The following is a 20,862-nucleotide window of genomic DNA, read 5'->3' on the forward strand; positions in this document are numbered from 1 at the left end:
CAGCATCTTTTTTTTTTTTTTTTGGATACAAGGTCTCCCTGTACCCCCAGCTGACCTGGAACTCCCTATGTAGACCAGGCTGGCTTCCATCTCACAGAAATCTGCCTGCCTCTGTCCCCCGAGTGTTGGAATTAAAGGCTTGCACCACCATGCCTGGCTCAAAGAGTATTTCCTTTCCACTTCCTATATGTCTTTAAAAACAACTGGAGGGAGTGGGCCCCAACAAATTGTATTTCTCAGCCTTACACAGGGGTCACCATCACTGGTGGGAAAACAGTCCCCGATCAGCCATGGCTTTGGTGGTCACCCACAGATTCTCAAATTATCATAGAAGCAACTTCATCCAGACGCTGCGTTTTGTGAGTCTGCACGCTGAGGCCAAATTATATTTAAGCAGAACCCTCCCACCTCAGCCCCAGACAGCAACTCAAAAACCACCTAAGTACAAAAGGAAAACAAGGCTTTGCGCCGATTGCACAGTGACTTGCAGTGGGAGTTGAAGGGTGACCTGAAGCCTGGGTCAGATCCTGCCTGGGATATTGTCTGAGGAGCAGCCATGTGCTGTCAAGGGTTGGGGAGCCAGCGTCTGACTTCCTTGTCACCACAAGGCCTGTGGTTTCCAGTTCTGTCTGCATCTGAGTCGCGCTAACCGACAGCAGGAGGGAAAACAGACACATACACAGGCAGCCACACACAGGCACCCAGACGTGCACGGTCTTCAGAGGAAGTGGAGCGCCAGATGTTCTGGGTTTCCTGTTCGATGCTTCCACAGCTGGTTGAGTCTGTGGCTGTGGTTTGTCTGTCTCCGGCTCATGTGAGAGACAAAAGTCCGACTGACTGGAAGCACCCTCCCACCCCCAATCTCTGACTGATCAGTTACAGAGAAATCTGGGAGATTAGAAATTTCCTGAAACATCAGAACTGGATTCTCCCAGAAAGAGCTCCCATTCCCCTTGCCCCTGAGGAGCACACATGGGCTACTTGGTCGGCCCTTATAGAAACCTCGGACATCAGAAAGTACTCAAAGCAAGCCACTAATCTGGACTACCATCCCCACCACTGAGCAGAAGGAAGCCGAGGGCACATTCCTTCAGACTCCAGTTCAGAGCCTGGCATGGAACAGATGCTCTTTAAAAATGCCCAACGAGGCCTGGTAAGGCAGCATGTGCCTGAGGCAGGAGGACCACTAGAGCCCAAGAATCTGACTGAGACCAGCTTTCAAAAAGAGCAAGATTTTGTTTCAAAGATAAAATAAGGGCCGGAGAAGCTCAGTGAGTGAAATGCTTGCTGCAGAAGCATGAGAACTTGAGGGGTTTTTTTTGGTCTTTTTGAGACAGGTTCTCCTGTAGCCCCAACTATCCCAGAACTCACTATGTAGACCAGGCTGGTCTTGAACTCATGGAGATCCGCCTGCCTCTGCCTCCCGAGGGCTGGGATTAAAGGAGTGTGCCACCACGCCCGGCTCTCCAGAACTCACATAAAGGCTGGGTGCATTGCTGTGCACCTGTGACCCCAGCAGTCAGGGTGTGGAGACAAGGAGGATCCTGAAAGTTCTCCGGCTAGCTAGTCTAGCTGAAACAGAGAGCTTCAGGTTCAGTGAGAGACCCTGTCTCAAGAAAAAAGTAAGATGGGGGCCTGGAGAGATGGTTCAGAGATTGAGAACACTGGCTGCTCTTCTAGAGGACTTGGGTTTGATTTCAAGCACCCACATGGCAGCTAATGACCATGTTAGACGGGATCCAACGCCTTCTTCTAACCTGAGCAGGCATTGCACAGCACGGGTGCACTTACATACATTCCAGCAATATACTCATACACATAAAAATAATAAAATATTAAAAAAATAAGACAGGTGATTGAGGGAAGACATCTCCATGTCAACCTCTAGCCTCCGCACACACCCACATGGGCAAGTACATTCACACACATATGTGCATACAACACACACACACACACACACACACACACACACACACACACTCAGCATCTGGAGGAATGGATGACGTATGGGTAACTGTCTTTGGGAGTTGGATCTAGAAGCACCAGCTTAGCATCTCTTGTCATATGGAGCTTTGGATTCTTACAGATTAGGGTTTGAAGCAGCAGTATGCTGTTACTTTGCTCTATGCAAGTCATTTAAAGCCGTGGGCCTGGTTTCCTTGTCTGTAAAATAGACGCAGTAACATCTACTTCCCAAGGGCGCCAAAGCCTCTTGCAATAAGGTACATGGATTTGCCTGACAGAGTCTTGTTCATAGCACTTGTTCAGTGAATGCTGATCCCATTTTCTCCTCGAAACACTGCAGTTTATTGAAAAGAGATGTGCCGCAAAGCAAAAAGGGCGGAAGAGGCAACAACCAAGCATGGTCAGAGGACAGCTCCCTGGAGGAGCAGGATCTATATAGCAAGGGTCCTGGTGTTTGTGGGGGTGACTCATGCCAGCCTCTGGGCCTCTAGGTTCTGGAAGGAAGTGCCCAGCATCCTATTCTGGTTGTGGAGTAAGGTTGGGGTCTGGGGGTGACTGGTGAGTGTGGCTTAGTATTCTTTTCTAAAAAGATTTATTTTATTTTTAATTATGTGTATGTGTGTGTCTATGTATAGGTATGTGCATGTGAGTGCAGGTGCCTGAAGAGGTCAGAGGCACCAGGAGCACCAGGAACTGGAGTTACAGGTGGGTGTCAGCCACCCAACATGGGTACTAGGAACTGAACTCTGGTCCCCTGCAAAAGAGCAGTAAGTAACCTTAACTGCTGATCTATCTCTGCAGTCCTGGCTTAGTATTCTTAATGATCACGATCTTAAAGATCACAATCTTTAGAGATCATTGCTACTGTTCAGTCTTCATTAGGACCCTGTGTCGGGGTGGCCCTTCCTCTAGCAGGTTCCACTCAGTCTGTCTTCCACCTGCATCCCTCTCTTTGAGATGAGGCATCCACAGCTGAGGGCAGGTATTAGTGGTCCCAGAGTCTGCCTCCACCAGCTATGACACTCGTCATCTGTACAAACTTGGGCAAGTTTACTTCACCTCTCTGTGCCTCCATTCTTCCTTTATATGGGTAGAATAATAACCATATCATAGGGTAGCTGGAAAGATTAAATGAGTTAATGTGTCTAAACCAACTAGAACTGTTGTAAGCATTTGGTAAAGGACAAATGACAGTTAAAAGACCTAAATATCTCTCTCTCTCTCTCTCTCTCTCTCTTTCTGTGTATTATGTATGCACACTTATATGTGTGTGGGTGCATCTGTGTGCTTGTGTGCATATATGCATGTGTGCCTGTGGAGGCTTATGGTTCATACTGAGTACCTTCCTTGATTGCGCTCTGCCTTATATATTGGGGCAGAGCCTCTCATTTAAACTCAGAGCTCACTGATTTGGTGAGTCTAGCTAGTTACCTTACTCTATCTCTATCTCTGGCATGCTGGGATTACAGGTGGGCCACCACACCTACCTGGCATTTATAGGATCCAAAATCTGGTCTTCACACTTGCATAGCAAGTGCTTTACCCACTGAGCCATCTCCCCAGAGCTCCATGTGTTTGATTCTTATGACAGCCTGTTGGCCAGTCCACAGTACAGACAGGAAAACAAAGTAACGTACAAGGTTTCTCAGGTAGTAACGTGGAAGGCTGAGACTTGACTCCAGTTTTTCCAACTCTTGCTGAGATGCGCCATTTTAACCATCTCAGTGGCGTTTCTTGTCTCCTCAGTCATTTACCCTGAAACCTGGACCCTAATAGCTGCCCTCCCCGACCTCCCATGCTCAGCCTCTCTTGGTTCAGCACTTAACCCCTGTTGCCTCCAGCCCGGCTTGCTCTTTCAGATCAAGATCTTGACTCTTGACTAACTGGACTCTTGAAAACCTTCCCTGGAAGAGCAGCTTCTTATAAGCAATTGTTGCTGGCTGGGAGGAGCTAAGTGAACACACGGGAGGTCTCGAGTGTTTTAGGACTATTTGCATTTTCACCCGCAGAAGCTGTTCTTTTGGGAGAACCTCTGCCAGAAAGAGCAATCTGACAGGGAGACGTTTTTGTGTGTTTTGTTTTGTTGGGTAGCTGATCCTCTGCTGCACCCTGAAAACCCACTACTTTGGGGATGGCTTCACCCACGGTGGATAGACGCAGCATGGTGTAAGCTTCTCAAGAGTAGTGCAAGGTTGTCAGGTCCAGGGTCTGAGTGGGCACTACCTTTTGAAAATGCTGCTGTTAGGGCAGGAGACTCTAGATGAGGTTCAAGTACTTAAATTAACCGTGTGGACTTGAACTTAGTCCTTTGGAGTGCTATGCTTTCATTTTATTTTATTAATTATTTTTTATTTTATGTGTATGAGTGTATTGCCTGCATGTGTATAAGTGCACCTATGTTGTGCAATGCCTATGAAGGTCAGAAGAGGGTGTTGGCTTCTCCTGGAACTGGAGTTACACATAGTTGTGAGCCTCCATGTGGGTGCTGGGACTCAAACCCAGGTCCTCTGCAAGAGCAGCCTGTGCTCTTAACTGCTGAGCCATCTCTCCAGCCCCCTCTACTCTCATTTTAAAAACAGAAATTAGGCTGTGGGTAGAACTCAGTCAGGAGAGTTCTTGCCTAGCATATAGGAAACCCTGGGTTGGAACACCAGAACTACATAAACTGGGCATGGTAGTGCATACCTGTAATTGCAGCACTCAGAAGGTGGATGCAGTTGTTCAGGGTCATCCTCGGCTACATAGTGAGTTCAAGACCAGCCTGGAATACATGAGACACTGTCTCAGAAAAAAATAAAGATAAAATAGGAGTTAGGCCCCTTCCACCTACCTTATGGGGGATCATCCCGAACAGTGCTTCATGTGAGTGTGAGTATCATGTTATAAAGGTGCTTACATGCTGCAGAAAAACGCAAAGGAAGGCACAGACCCAGGGTCAAGCTTCAGAGATGTGCCTGAAGTCTTTGGGACTCCTGCGTGAGAGGTGGTAAGTGCTCTTTGGGGTGAAGGCTATTGACCAGAAAAGGAAGAAGATTTTTTTCTCATGCAAATTTTTCTCTCTCCCAGTGAACAAGGTGGCACCAGCTGACTTAGTCAGACCACATCAGGTTATGCTACAATAACAAACAGCCCCTGGGGCTCAATGGCTGGACCAATAACAGCTTTATTCTCATCTCAGACTAGAGGTTCTAGCAGATTGACAGGCAATTCTCTGTACCCTCAGGGAGCCAGGATGACAGGCATGCCTCCAGCTTATGACCACACTTTCCATGTGTGTGAATGGGGCTGGAGGAGGAATACACACAGATGTATGTGCATGTGTGGGAGTCTAGAGGATAACCTCAGGTATTATTCTTCCTTAGGTGCTGTTCACCTTCTTTTTGAGATAGGGGCTCCTCACTAGTACCTAGGGCTCACCAATTAGGCTTGACTGGCTGATTAGGAAGCCCCAGGGATCCTTCTGTCTCCACTTCTGCAGTGCTGGGGTTACAAAAGTGTGCCTGGATTTTTTTTTATATATAATTTTTATTTTATGTGTATGAGTATATTGCCTGCATGTATTTGAGTGCACCCGTGTCGTGCAATGCTGCAGAGATCAGAAGGGGGTGTCGGATTCCCCTGGAACTGGAGTCAAGGATGGTTCGTAGCTGCCATGTGGGTGCTGGGAATCTAACCCGGGTCCTCTGCAAGAGCAGTCAGTGCTCTTAACCGCTGAGCCATCTCTCCAGCCCCTGTGCCTGGATTTTTATGTGGATCTCAGGATCAAACTCAGGTCCTCATGCTTGTGTGGCAAATACCAACTGAACCAGCTCCCCAGCCCCTCTAGCCAACCTTTCTGGATCACACATCTTTGCAGGTGTCTGGAACAGAGACACCATCAGGCAGGGTGGGGCTTTTGACAGCACACCTCCCAGGCACTCAGTTTCCTCGGCCCAGCTCTTCACAGCCACAGCAGGGACACAAAGGGAGGACCAGCATGTCTCCTGAACATTATATTCTTCATTTCTCAGGATACTTCCAAGAGTCAGGAGAACTGAAAACTCTGTTTTGGAGACATGGTTTTGCTATAACGAGGGCTGACTTGGAACTGGCTACGTAGCCCAGGCTGGCTTCTGCTCTGCAGTCCTTGCCTCAGCTTCCTGAGTGCTGAGATTATGGGGCATGCCTACATGCTTGGCTCAAAACTATTTGTCTAGATTTATAGCTTGGGTATAAGCACTTTGAGAAAAGGAGCCCAGGAGGCTCTGGTAGTTCATTTGTCTGAGCATGTGTTTGTCTGTTTGCTGTTTTTTTCTTGCCTGCCCTCCAGACGGGACAAAAGCATTCTGTTTTGAGCAGCCCCCAAAGCCAGCCAAATAGCTGGCTGTCTGGACCAGCCCTCCCAAGGTGAGGAAGAACCTTTCCCAGTATGCCAAGAAATTCCCCAGACCCTCTGAGGTGCTGTGGGCCTGGGCTAGCAGGCTGCTTGCCAAAAAGGCCAAGATCGGGCCACGAAGAGCCCCAAGCCTCGTGCCTGGTTGCCCAGACCACCATTGCTCCCTGCGCTCTGTGCAAATCTCAGCCAAAACCAACCCAGATAGCTTTAGCAATGGAGAACACTAGACTGGAACCGTGCAATTTGGGGCAGCAAAAAAAATTTTTTCTGGAGCATACAGCTTGGGAATTTGCCTTAAGAAATCTTTCATTCCTAGATTCTCAGTGGAGAAATGGTACTTGTTTGTTTAACCTCGAATCAAGCCGCAGCCCCCATTTCTGCGCTGCTTGGAAAGAGCTGTTTTAAAATAGCTGAACAAGCTGAAAAGCTCGGTCTGCTTGCTGGAAGTCTTTGCAGCTGAGTCCAGGAAGTTCTTGAATTTTCCACTGAATGGGACTGGCAGTGGCTAGGGTAGGGTTGAGGGGCTGGAGGGGAGGTGGGCTGTCAGGGAGACCCTGTCTGTTTGGGAGCTGGAAATGGGAGGGGATCATGGCAGATCTCTCTCTCTCTTCTCTCTCTCTCTCTCTCTCTCTCTCTCTCTCTCTCTCTCTCTCATATATGCATGTGTATATGTTCCTGTGTAAATGTGTCTGCTTGAAGGCCAGAGGACAACATTGTTTGTCTTCTTTCTACCTTATTATTTTTTTTTTAGAAAGGGCTAATTTGTTTGTTTATTTATTTGGTCTTTTTTGAGACAGAGTCTCCCTATAGCCCCAGCTGGCCTGGAACTTGCTATGTAGACCAGACTGGCCTCAATCTCACAGAGATCCTCCTGCCTCTGTCTTCCGAGTGCTGTATGTAAAGGTGTGTGCCACCATGCCTGGCTAGGTTTTTTCTTTTTTTTTAATTATTATTATTACTACATTTAATAATAATTGTGTGTGTGTGTGTGTGTGTGTGTGTGTGTGTGTGTGTGTGTACGCATACCTCCATGTACATGCCTGTGGAGGTCAGAGGACAACTTGTGGGAGTTGGTTCTATTCTTCCAGACAGTTTTGTCAACTAGACAGAATCTAGGATGAGCCTAGGAAGAGAGTCTCAATGAAGGCACACCTGTTGGCGAGTGTCTTGATTGGTGATGGATGTGGGAAGACCCAGTTCACTGTGGGCAGTACCATTCCCTGAGTTTGGATCTTGGACTGTAGTGCGGAACAGCAGACATGCCTCTCTCCTTTCTTTTGGTCTTGAGACCAGGTCTCCCCGCTGTAGTCCCAGCTACTACTTGGGAAGCTGAAGCAGGAGGATCACTTGAATCCTAGAGTTTGAGACCAGGCTTGGTGACGTAGGGAGATCCTACAGCGATAATAACAACAACGATAAGGATAAAAGAAAAAAAAAAGTATTTACTTTTATTATGAGCCAAAACTCTGTTTCAAAGCTCTGATATTCAAGAGGCTTCAGATTGTTTGACCTTGTCTGACTAGAACAACAAGATTGTGGCGAGATGAAATGCTGCAAATAGACAGCCAAAGTAGGCTGGGCTAGTTTTAGTCTCTTTAAAGAGCCACGTGCTGTTACCTCTGTAACTGATCTAGTATCCCTGACTACTCTTGGAAGGTTTGGCTGAGCCTAGCAGACCTCTGGCTTCCACAGACCCTGCAGCTAAGAATGATATAAAAGGGACACCTAAAGCTGGGCCTGGGGGTGCAGGCCTGTAACCCCGGCTACTCAAGAGGCTAAAGCAGGAAGATTGCCAGTTCAAGGCCTGCCTGGGCTCCAGAGTGAGTTCAAGGCTAGCCTTGGCAAGCGAGTGAGTATCCTATAATTAAACAAAAAAAAAATTTTAAGGAGAAAAAGGACTGAGTATAGCTCAGTGGTGCAACATGTGCCCAACATGTTAGAGTGCCTGAGGCCCTGGGGTCAATCTCCGGCAAACCAAAGCTAACATCTAAGGGATTTCCTGCCTTGTTACAGCTGCCTAACAGAAGACCCCCCACACACACATACACACACTCATTTTCTGTGGTTCTAACTATGAAAGTTTATGCTGCTCTTCCATGGTGGAACGTGCCATGCGGAATAACTAAGTTTGTGTTCTCTAGCTCTGGTCACTCGTATTTAGCTCAGAGTAAACCATCTTATTTCATTCCAGGCAGCATTTTATATCAGCAATACATAAACAAATAGACTTAGGTGTGTGGATTAGGTGTGTAGTGGCCTTTACCATGTTGTTTTAGTTAGCTCTAATTGTCAACTTGACACAGCCTAGAGCCTCCACTGAGGGATTGCCTGGATCACATTGGCCAGTGGGAATGTCTGTGAGGGATTGCCTTGATTGATAATTGGTGTAGGAGGGCCCAGCCCACGGTGTGTGGCACCATCCCCTAGCCAGGTGGTCCTGGGCTGTACAAGAACACTAGTTAGGTATGATCCTGAGAGTAAGCCAGCTAGCAGCAACATCTTCCCTGGATGTGAGTGATTTTCCCTGGTTGGAGGTAAGGCTGCAGGGAATAAGCAGTCTTACCTCCAGGTTCCTGACTGAGTTCCTACGCTGACTGTTGGGATGGACTATGATCTGGAAATATAATGAAATAAAGTCTTTCCTCCCCAAGTTGCTTTTGGTCAGAGTGGTTTTTAAAAATTTATTTATTATATTTTAAAATTTTATATGTGTGAATGTATTGTCTGCATGTAAGTGCACCCCTGTCGTGCAATGCCTGAGGAGGTCAGAGAGGGTGTTGGATTCCCTGGAACTGGAGTTATGGATGGTTGTTAGCCACCATGTGGGTGCTGAGAATGGAACCCGCATCCTCTACAAGAGCAGTCAGTGCTCTTTACTGCTGAGCCATCTCTCCAGCCCTTGGTCAGAGTGGTGGTTTTTTGGGGGGCGGGGTGGATCTTTTTGAGACAGGGTCCCCCGTAGCCCCAGCTGGCCTGGAACTTGCTGTGTATACCAGGTTGGCCTTGAACTCACAGAGATCTGCCCACCTCTGCCTCCAGAGTGCTGGGACTAAAGGCATATGCCACCAGCTGGGCAGTCAGTGTTTTATCACAGCAACAGGAGCAAATTGGAATGCCTATCTAATTCTGCCAGGCAGAGGTAGAGGTAAGGGTGGGAAATAAGAGAAATGTCATTATCCTGCCACCACTTCCAACTGGGCCTTGTGAGGTTCGGCTACTCACACACTTCTTGGAGGAGACACAGCTAGAGGAAGGAAGGAAACACCTCTCTTGGAAAGGGGAGGAGCAGAGTCCTCCCTGCTGTGGCTGGATGTGATCACCCCCCTGGGGATGGAGGCCAGTCCAGGAAACCAGGCACTCACCTTAGTGAAACTGACCTGACATTAACCTCTTCTCCCCTCCTGCCTTGGGTCTGGGGAGGAGGTAGGCTCCAGGTTGCAAAGAAGGGGTGAAAACTGGGTGTAGTGGCACATGCCCATAATCCTAGCATTTGAGAGACTAGGGCTGGAGGATTACAAATTTGAGGCCACTAAGCAGAACTTTGACTCATTAAAAAAAATAATGATAAAGGGAGTTATCTTATCTCAGGGAGAGTCCTCAACATCCCACTCAACCCTGGTTTAGGGCCCTGAGGCTTTTGACTTACTCTCTCCCGTCCCCAGAGTTGCCTGGGGGCACGTAGCCCTAGGTTACATCTCCTTCCCCCGCACTGTCAACTCTGTTCCACCTGGTGGTGTAAATGAATACTGATGACCCTAGCTCCTGTTTCTTCTCCCACAAGACTATCAGAGTGCTCACTCATAACTAGCTCTACAAACCCAGATTTAATTTTCAGAGTCTAGGTGCAAGCTCCCTGATAATTCCCACTCTACTCAAAAGGAAAGCTAGGTTCAGTTAGGCTAAGTAACTTTCCTAGGACCACATAGCCAAGAGGTATGGCTAGGTAGGTCTCAAACTCAGGTCTATCTGGCTCCTAACCTGGTTTTTGTGTTAGTCCATCATATGAAACAGAGAGAATTGCATTTATAGTTCTCATTTAGTGGCGCTGAGCCTGTAATAGTCAGTTACAAACCAAACTGAGCAAAATGGATTTTTCCGTGTGGTCTTTGGTGGTGGTTCTGGGGATCAAATCCACGGTCTTGCATGTTACCACTGAGCTACATCCTCAGTCCAGCAAAGTGAGTTTATTATTTTTGTTTTGGTTTATTATTTTATTTTATTTTATTATGTGTATGCATGTGTTGCCTGCATGTAGGTAAGTGTCGTGCAATGCCTGCAGAGGACAGAAGAGGCTGTCGGATCCCCTGGAACTGGAGTTACGGACAGTTGTTAGCTGCCATGTGGATGCTGGGATTCGAACCTGGGTCTTCTGCAAGAACAGCCAGTGTTCTTAACTGCTGAGCCATCTCCCCAGCCTCAGCAAAGTGAATTTTAAACACTGCTGGCAATACAGGAAGGCTCTGAGGGTTATGGCTGCTGAGACGGGGTTTCCGGTTGTACTTGGAGGGGTGAGGGTTGAGTTGGGCTGAATGAGCAAAAAAAGGTGAGGAAACTTGGGAATGCTCCAAGCCAATGATTACAGAGGATTATGGGGGTCTTTGCCTTACACCCTTATGATGCACAGGGAAGTAGTTAAGCAAAGGCCATCTGCCACCCTCTGAACGCACTGCCAGCCCGGCATCCCGTTGCTGCTTACTTCCTGGTTCCTCTCTGTGTGTTAGTTATTTACTTGTTGCTGTGACAGAAGAGCAGACAAAAGTAACTTAAAGGCTGGGAGACAGTGCAGCCTAAGTAAAGTGCTTGCCGTGCAAGCATGAAGACCTGCATTTGAGTCCCAGTTCCAGGCATGATGGTGCATGCTTGTAATCCTAGCACTGGGGAGGCAGAGACAGTGGGTCACTAAGGTTCTCTGACTAGCCAGCCCAGCCTAATCAGTGAGCTTCAGGCCAAACAAGAGACCCTACCTCAAACTAAGAGAAAGCAAAAATGAAGGTGAATGTTCCTGAGGAGCCACATCTGAGGTTGACCTCCACCCCCTCATGTACCCCTTCCTACATACCTACACACACACAGGTTTATTTGACTCACAGTTTGAGGGTGCAGTCCATCATAGCAGGCAAGACATGGCAGCAGGAGCCTGAGGCAGCTCATCACATTGCATCTATGATCAGGAAATAGAGAGAGATGAATGCCAGTGCTCAGCTCATTTTCCCCTTTTCATTCAGTCTAGGACCCCAGCCTATGGAACGGTGCCTCTCACACTCAGGGTGGGCCTTCCCTCCTTTCTTAAACCTCTCTGGAAATGCCCTTCCAGACATGACCAGAGGTGGGTCTCCCTGGTGATTCTAAATCCAGTCAAGTCAGTAATGCTATTTGGCTGTCATGCTCTGGATGTGCCTTCACTGTTCACCCTAGATCCAGGGCCCTGCCCTGGGATGGTACCCTCTTCCATCCAGCCAGCAGACACTGCTCACCCCCATGGGACCAGTTGTTCCTTTCTTGGTCCAGGTACAAGTGGTCCATTTGTTTAATTCTTAGCTCTCTGATTACTTTTAGGTGGCTTTCAATTCTCTTTACTCTCCTATCTAATGTGACCACAGCTGCACTGATGCACTGACAGTTGAAATGACCTTTGCTGGTAAGAAGTGGGCATGTGGTGTAGACATGGTGGAGGGTGAATGTTAGAGGTTTTATTCCTTTTTTTTTAAAAAAAAAATGATTTATTGAGATGGGCGTGGTGGTGCACGCCTGTAGTCCCCAGCACTTGGGAGGCAGAGGCAGGCAGATCTCTGTGAGTTCAAGGCCAGCCTGGTCTACATAGTGAGTTGCAGGACAGCTGGGGCTACAAGGAGATCCTGCTTCAAAAAGACACATGCACACACAAAAAGATTTATTATGCTGGCTGTGGCCTTTAATTCTAGCCCTTGGGAAGCAGAGGCAGGCAGATCTCTGTGAGATGGGGGCCAGCCTCGTCTACATAGCAAGTATCAGGCCAGAGGGAGACACTGTCTCAAAAAAAGACTCTCCCCAAATTATTTTATGAGTATGTGTGTGTACCTGCGTATATGTATGTGTACCACGCGCACGCAGTCCCTGTGGAGGCCAGAAGAGGGTGTCAGATCCCCTTAGAACTGGAGGTGTAGGCAGTTGTGAGCTTCCCAATATGGGTGCTGGGAAATGATCCCTGGTCCCCTGGAAAAGAGTACATACTCTTTAACTGTTGAGCCATCTCTCCAGCCCCTCTTTTTTTTTTAAGAATTAAAAAAAAAATATTACAACTGGGTGCATGTGCATGTCACAGGCACGTGTGAATGTCAGAGGACAACTTCACGGGGTCCGTTCTCTCCTTCCAAGTTTTACATGGGTTCTGGGGCCCGAACTCAGGTCCCTAGGTTTGTGCATGCAGAAAGTGCCTTTACCTGCAGCCATTTTGCTCCCCCGCGCCCCCCCCCCCCCGCTTACTTTTAGTAACATTTGGCAGGATTCAAAACTTTAGTTGTTGTTTTGAGTCAGAGTTTTGCTATGTAGCCCAGGCTGGCCTTGAGCTTTTGATTTCCCTGCCTGTCTCCCAAGTGCTGAGATCATAGGCATGCACCACCATGGTGAAGATGGGAATTTGAACTTAGAATATCTCTATCTTAGTCCATTTCCATTACTGTGGTAGAATACCACAGGCTGGATAGATTCTAAGCAGTAGGTGATTGTTTGACTCACGGTTCTGAAGTTCAGGAAATCCAAAGATGTAGCAAGTTGCCCACTCCTGGCTAAAACCTTTGCAGTACATAACGTGAAAGACAGGGTGGGGCTGAACTTGGCCTTTTGTCAAGGGCCTACCTGGAGACAGTTAATACACTCCCATGATACTGGGATTCATTTACTCATGAGGAATCCAACCTCTTTTAAAAGTCCCATCATTTGATACTGTCACAATGGAAGTTAAATTTTGAGTTTTGTTGGGGGCTATTCAAGCTCATTCTATCTTATAATATATGGCAGTCTTTCCTGCTGTAATCCCACATCTGGAAATGTAAAAATTTGACTTGAGAGAATAATTTCAACGCAGAATTTTCCACATGAAGTTGTGCACAACAGTGTTATTTATAATAATGAAGAGCCAGAAATTACAGGATCTAAACATCCCCAAACAAGAGAATGGTCAAATGAGTAAATACTAGACATTTGTGTGTATAAATGGTGTGTGCGTGTGTGTGTGTGTGTGTGTGTGTGTGTGTGTGTGTGTTGTGAGCATGTGACGGCCAGAGGTCAACACTGGGTGTCTGCCTCTATGGTTTTCCCCCTTATTTTTTAATTAATTATTATTGTGTATATGCATGATGTATGTGGGACTACACATGTCACAATGTGCCTGTGGAGGTCAGAGGACGACTTTGTGGCATCTGTTCTCTCCTTCCACCTTTATACAGGTTCTGGGGATCGAACTCAGGCACCAGGCTTGTGTGACAAGCACTTTTACCCACTGAGCCATCGTACCATCGCCTATCTTGATTTTTGAGGCAGGGGCTCTCACTGAACCTAGAGCTCATCAATTCAGCAAGACTGGCTAGCCATCAAGATCCAGGGATCTTCCTGTCTCTGCTGCTGCAGTGCTAGGATTGCAGACATGCACCACCATGCCTGGCTTCTTCTGTGGGTCTTGGGGATCCCAAATGAGGCTCTCATTGTTGCGCAGTGTATTAGTTACTGTTCTGTTGCTGTGATAAAACAGTGTGACCAAGGCAACTTATAGAAGGAAGAGTTATTTGGCTTACAGTTGCAGAGGGTAACAGTCCATCATTGTGTGGGAGCTGAAAGCTGAGAGCTCACATCTTCCAGCACAGGAAGCAGAGACAGGCAGGTTGGAGGGGGTGTGGCTTTGACCTGTCAAAGGCCACCCCAGTGCCAGCTTCCTCCAGCATGGCCATACCTCCTAAGGCGCTATGACCTTCCCCAAACAGTGCCACCAACTGGGGACCAAGTGTCCAAATACTTGTAGCCAGGCCAGGTGTGGTAGTATACACCTTTAATCCCAGCACAGGGGAGGCAAAGATCTGTGAGATCAAGGATAGCCTGGTCTACCTAGTGAGTTCCAGGCCAGCAGAAGCTGTAGGGAGACCCTGCCTCAAAAACATCAAAAAACAAAACACAAAACAAAACAAAAAACCCACAAAATAAAAAAACCAAACCAAATCAAAACAAAAAACCTTTGTTTCTGGGGGACATTCTTTACCTATTGAGGCCATCTCCCCAGCTTCTTAGGTAGACTTTTTTTTTGGTCTTTTTTGAAACAGGGTCTCCTTGTAGTCCCAGCTGGCCTGAAATTCGATGTGTAGACTAGGCTGGCCTCAAATTCAGAGATACGCCTGCCTCCCGAGTATGGGGATTAAAGGTATGCACCACCATGCCTGGCTTAGGTCGACATTTTTAACAATGATGACTTCGCGGTAATGTAGAAAATTTTGTAATAATGTAGAATAGAACAATAAAACACAACAAGAGCAATATTAAAAACAACTACCCTACATCCAAGAGTCTGTAAAGGAGAAAGTAAAAAAAAAAAAAGCAAAATAGTCCTGGTTAACAGACTCACACATGACCTATAATATCTCTTTTTCACTTTTGTTTATAATAAGAATGAATAACTTCTATCAAGATTAATTATACTTTAAAAATATTTTTTTCTTGAAAGTCCTATTTTCGGTAAAAACAATACCAACAAGGAAAAGAAGAAAAACATTTGTGTGCTGCCCTCCAGTCCTCCATGCCTATTTCCACACCATAAATAGATTTTCTTTTGACTAGGGAAGAAAAATCTCAAGGAATTTTGGAGGCGTTCTCTCTGGCTCTGAGGTTCCAGTTCCCTGGAAGTTCCCTGGAGCTCTGGGAAGCCAGAGCTGCTGGTCCTGGCTTTGGGACCAGAGCTGCTGCTGGCTCAGGCTCCTGGCCAACAGGAGCCCACAACCTTACCACCCTGGGACAGGATGCTATCCTGAGACCCAGCTTCCCCACGATAGCCCTTGGTCTTGCCTCCTCTGGCAAATTCTGTGCAATCAATTTGCTAATTACTCCAGACCGTCCCAGATTCTAACCAATGGGAGATTTTTCTTCCCAGTGGTTTGGACATTTATTGCCCTTCAATAGGAGCTTTTCTAGCTGGGCTCATTGGATTGGCTGGTCAATAAAAGGTTGGGGCTGGGTGTGGTGACTTACACCTGTAATCCCAATACTCAGGAGGCTGAGTTATTAAATTCGAGGCCAGCCTGGGCTATATAATGAGTTCCAGGCCAGCCTGGATTACAGAGTGAAACTTTGGAAACAAGAAAAAGAAAGCAGGTTGGGGCCCTAGGGTGTGTGGTGGGCCTTTGGGGGCCTGCCCGCCTTACCCTGCCCAGGTAGAGACAATGCTACAGGGCTCTATCCATGCTGATTCCCTGAGACACTGCTGTTACCAGACGGTACCCCTACAGGGCTACCAATTCATTCACCCCTGCATGCCCAGCTAGCTTACCTTCAAGGTCCCAGGATATCTCCCTTTGCTATTTTTAGGAAATGCTACACATTCTGAGGTTGAGGGAGTGGGGACAGGGACTCCCTGTGTCTGTCTGCTGGCCTGTCCTCAGCCTGTGACTGCGACTCCTTCTCTCCAGTCCCATCTTCTCTGATCTCGAACTGCCTCTGCCACAATGCCAAGCTGTGATTCATAACATCTCTGTCCCTGCCTGTACACCCACCTCCTACCTCCCCCCCACTCAGCTGCTCACTATAACCACAACTGGGCTTCTTTCTTGGTCAGAGGTGAACATGAATCAGGGAGTCACCGAAGGTCTGTCCAGAGCTTACTGGTTTCACTTAGAAGGCGAAAACAGGTTAGGCTGGCCAGGCCCTCCTTGCTGGGTCAGGGTAAAGACATGGGTAGGGTCCAGAAGACTGAGCTGGAGACCAGGCTAGGAGTGGGCAGGTGGGGCTGTGAACTCAAGGATGGCCATTTGAATCTGTTTGAGTGCCCAGTAAGGCTGTATACCACTGATAGGCTAGCTGCTCTGTCTGCCCTAAGCCCCCAGAGTATGGTACAGAGAGGAGATGAGCGGAAGGATCATTTGGGTTCTAGTCTCTAAAAGCCTAAATTTACCGAGAAAGCATCTCCTAAGAACCTCTGTGGTTATAATATGCACTTTTTTTTTTTTTTTCGGTCTTTTTGAGACGGTCTCCCGTAGCCCCATCTGGCCTAGAACTCCCTATGTAGAACAGGCTGGTCTTGAACTCACAGAGATCTGCCTGCCTCTGCCTCCTGAGTGCTGGGATTAAAGATATGTGCCACCACTCCTGGCTCCCGGCTCTCTATTTTTAATTTTATTTATTTTTTAATAGTTTATTATTATTATTTTAAATGGATAATGAAAATGCTGTACACAGTGGAATTTATGAAAAATGAAATCATGAAAATTTCAGGAAAATGGATGGAATTGCAAAAAGTTATACCGAGTTACCCAGATTCAGAAAGACAGTTACTGCGTATTCTGTTTCACAAGCAGACTATTTTTATTTTTTATGTGTATGAGTGTATTGTCTGTATGTATGTGAGTGTGTCCGTGTCGTGCAATGCTGCAGAGGCCAGGGGAGGCCTTCGGATTCCCCTGGAACTGGAGTTAAGGACGGTTCGTAGCCGCCATGTGGGTGCTGGGAATCGAACCCGGGTCCTCTGCAAGAGCAGTCAGTGCTCTTAACCTCTAAGCCATCTCTCCAGCCCCCTTTAATTTTATTTTTTATTGCACCTATTACTGTGTATGAGAGAGAGACAGAGAAACACATATATGCCATAGCACACGGGTGGTGTCAGAAAACAACTTTTGGGAGTTGGTTCTCTCCTTCTACGGAGTCCCAAGAATCAAACTCAGGTCTTCAGACTTGCCAATAAGCCATTTTAACCCACAGGCATCTCATCAGCCCTTTATTTCTAGTTTTTAAAATGAAATCTTTGTCACTGGGGGTCCCTTACCCTGTCTCTCCTGCCTTGGCTGCTCAGGCCTGAGGGGAAAGCCAGCTTTGCAGGCCCTGCCCTGGGCCTGGTCTTGGGTATTGGAAGCTAAGTGGACTTTCTTTGGTAACATTCCCTTCAGCCAGAATTTTTATGGCAAAAGGGACTTTTAAAGATGTGATTAGAGTTAGAAACTTTGAGAGACCAGGCTGGAGAGAGTTCAGTCAGTAGTGTTTGCCTCGCAAGCATGAGGACCTGACTTCTATCCCAGAAACCCACATTACAAAAAGCTGAGGAGAGATGGCTCAGTGGTTAAGAGCGCTTGCAGAGGACCTGGGTTCAGTTCCCAGCACTCACATGGCAGTTTACAACCTCCTGTAACTCCAGGTCCAGGGGATCCCAGTCTCTCTTCTAGCCTCCTCAAAGTCTTCTTGGTGTCTGTCTCTGTCTCTCTCTCTCTCTCTTTCTCTCTCTCTCTCTCTCTCTCTCTTCCTCACACACACATACATACACACAACTAAATCTTTGGGGCTGGAGAGTTGGCCCAGTGTTAAGAGCACTGACTGCTTTTCCAGAGAACCCAGGTTTGGTTCACAGTACCCACATGGTGGGTAACAACCATCGGTTACTCCATTCTCAGGGAATCCAATACCCTTTTCTGGCCTCTATGGGCATTGCATGACATGGGTACCCTTACATATATGCAGGAAAGTGTATATGTGTGTGTGTGTGTGTGTGTGTGTGTGTGTGTGTATGTCTGTTGAGACAGGGTCTCACTATGTGGCCCCATCTGGCCTGGAACTTGCTATATAGACCAGGCTAGCCCAGAACTCAGAGATCTGCCTTCTTCTGCCTCCTAGTCGCTAGGACTATAAAGGCGTGCACTGCCACCCTGAGTTGGTGACACCTACTTGTAATCCCAGTGCTGGGGAGGCAGAAACAGGTGGCTTCCTGGAGCTTGCTGGCCTGACAGTCTAGCCTATGTGGTGAATTGGGGCCAATAAAAGACCCTATTAAAAAACAACATGGAGGACAGCATCTCAAACCTCTGAAACTGTGAGCCCAAATCTTTCTCTCCTTTAAGTTGATTCTCTCACAGGTGTTTTGTCACAAGAACAAGAACGAAGACTGACAGAGCAATGGATTCTTGCATACCATCTCTGAAGGGCTACAGCCCACCCTTGACCTTAGCCTAGTGAGATGGAGCTTGGAATTTTGATCTCCAGAACTATCAGACAACAAATATGTGCTGTGTTAAGTGGCTTTATTGGTGGTAGACAGGGGACACGCCCTGCTCAGCAGTGTTGTTTCCTCTGAACTCTTCCCAACAGCTCTGCCTTCTGCCTGGAGTGTCTTTGCTGAGGTCTGACTCCTATCAGCCCCTTGGAATTCAGTCTAGGCATCCAGGACGTCTTCCTTGGCCCCATGTAACCACCCAGTTATGTGTCTGCCCCTTACCCTGCTAGGCAGAAAAAGCTTTCCCTTCCTCCCAGGTGATAGTTTTACAGACAGGTTGAGGGGCTGTGCCAAAACTCAACATTCTTTTGTTTTTGTTTTTGAGAGCCTGTAGCTCAGGCTGTCTTCAAACTCATGGCAATCCTCCTGTCTTAGTTTCCCAAGTGCTAGGATGACAGGCATAAGTCACCATGCCTGGCTAATAAGACCAACATTTTTTTTTTGTCTTTTTAAGACCAGGTTTCCCTGTAGCCCCAGCTGGGGTGTAGACCAGGCTGAACTTGAATTCACAAAGATCCTGCCTCTGCCTTCAGAGTGCCGGGATTAAAAGCCTGTGCCACCACACCCAGCACAAAACCAAAATTCTCAGGCCAGGTATAGTGATTTATGCCTATAATCTCAGCACTCAGGAGGCTGAGGCAGCAAATCTCAAATCTAGTCTAGGCTAGCCTGGGTTGCACATCAAAACCTTGACTCAAACAAAAACAAAAACAAAAAACAAAACAACAATTAGGTGTGGTGGTGCACGCCTTTCATCCCCCAGCACTTGGGAGGCAGGGACTGCCCATCACTCTGAGTTCAAGGCCAGCCTGGTCTAGACAGTGAGTCTCAGGCCAGCCAGGGTTACATAGTGAGACCCTGTGTCAAACAAAAATAAACAAAATCCCAACTCAAACCAACATTTTTGCTTGGGTGGAGCTTTTGTTCTAGCTGAGGTGAGAGACAGAGGGACGCAGAGAACAGAAGGAGGGACCTTGCTCACCTAATGGGCTCAGGCCCATCCTAAGAAAGGCCCAGACTTCAGGCGTCAAGGCCAGTGAAACAGAGTGGGTGTGGCCAGAGTCCTCCCACACTCCCCAGGTGATGTGGCTCAGCCGGCATCTAAAGGCCATTTGTAGTCATGGCTACACAGAGCCCCTTCCTCAGGCTGCACCCTCAACACATCCACTCCTGACTGCTGTTCTCTGACCTTCCTTTCCTGAGCATCATGATGGTTTTCATCTATGGTAACTTTGTCCTCCTCCCCAACTGCAGAGACAGTTTTGGAGGGCTTGGGATGAGCTCAGTTAGTAGAGTGCTCTTCTTGTGCCCTGGGTTTGATCCTCAACACCACAAAAAAACAGGCAAAAGGATGCACGCCTATAAAGGTCTTCAAGGCCACCTTGGGATACTTGAGACCCTGTCTCAGAAAAAAAAAAATCAACGAACCAACCAACCAATCAATCAGTCAATCAATCAATCATTCATCAATCAATTACTGAATCAGTCTGGGTGGACTCAGATCTCATCAATGGTTTAACCCAAAAATGAGTTAATAATTTGATGGGCTGCTGGGAAGTGATGGGAACTTAGGAGGAGGCACTTAGTTGAAGGGAGTAGGTCCTTGGGTGTGTGTCCATGGGAGCTATGATCCCACCCCCCTTTCTTCTCTACCCTGCTCACCTCTACCTCTGGCCTTCCTGGCCACCAAGAGGGGAGCAGTTTTACTCTCTCCCTTGCAGTCTCCACCATGATATTAAGCCTTGCTTTGACTCAAAGTGATGGGCCCAAACAACCATGGACCAAATCCTTTGAAATCAGCCCAAATAAATCACTCCTTCTTAAGTCAATTTTTCTTAGGCATTTTGTCATAGCTGCAAAAGCTGACTAGCACAGTGGCCATAACTGTGAGAATTCTTGAAATAAAGACAATGCTCCACAGTGTCAGTGCCTATGGGGAAGTGACATGTATCTGGGCTGAGGAGGAAACCGGCTTTTATAAACCAGGCCTGGAGAGGCCTCCCTCTCTGCTCATGACGCCAGCTTGGATGGCCACAGCTGGGGCATCGTTCCTGGCACACGTAGGCCATATCCTGGTTACAGGTGAAAGGAGCCTAAGATGAGAGTCACCTGTTTGGGCAGGACTGGTACTCTCTTGTTCTGGGAGATGATTTAGGAAGCCTAGGGTAATCTGGGCTGAGCAAGTTGAAAGGGTTAGTAGCAGGACCAAGGCTTGGGGGGCGGGTTTGAGGGGATCCCTCATAGTGAGTTCAGCCTTGCGGGCAGGAAACAGGGACTGAGTAATTTTCACAGTCCTTCCTTCTTTCTTTCCTTC

This window comes from Nannospalax galili, unplaced genomic scaffold (genome assembly GCF_000622305.1).
Source record: "Nannospalax galili isolate Female #2095 unplaced genomic scaffold, S.galili_v1.0 scaffold870, whole genome shotgun sequence".
In the NCBI taxonomy this organism is placed as follows: domain Eukaryota; kingdom Metazoa; phylum Chordata; class Mammalia; order Rodentia; family Spalacidae; genus Nannospalax; species Nannospalax galili.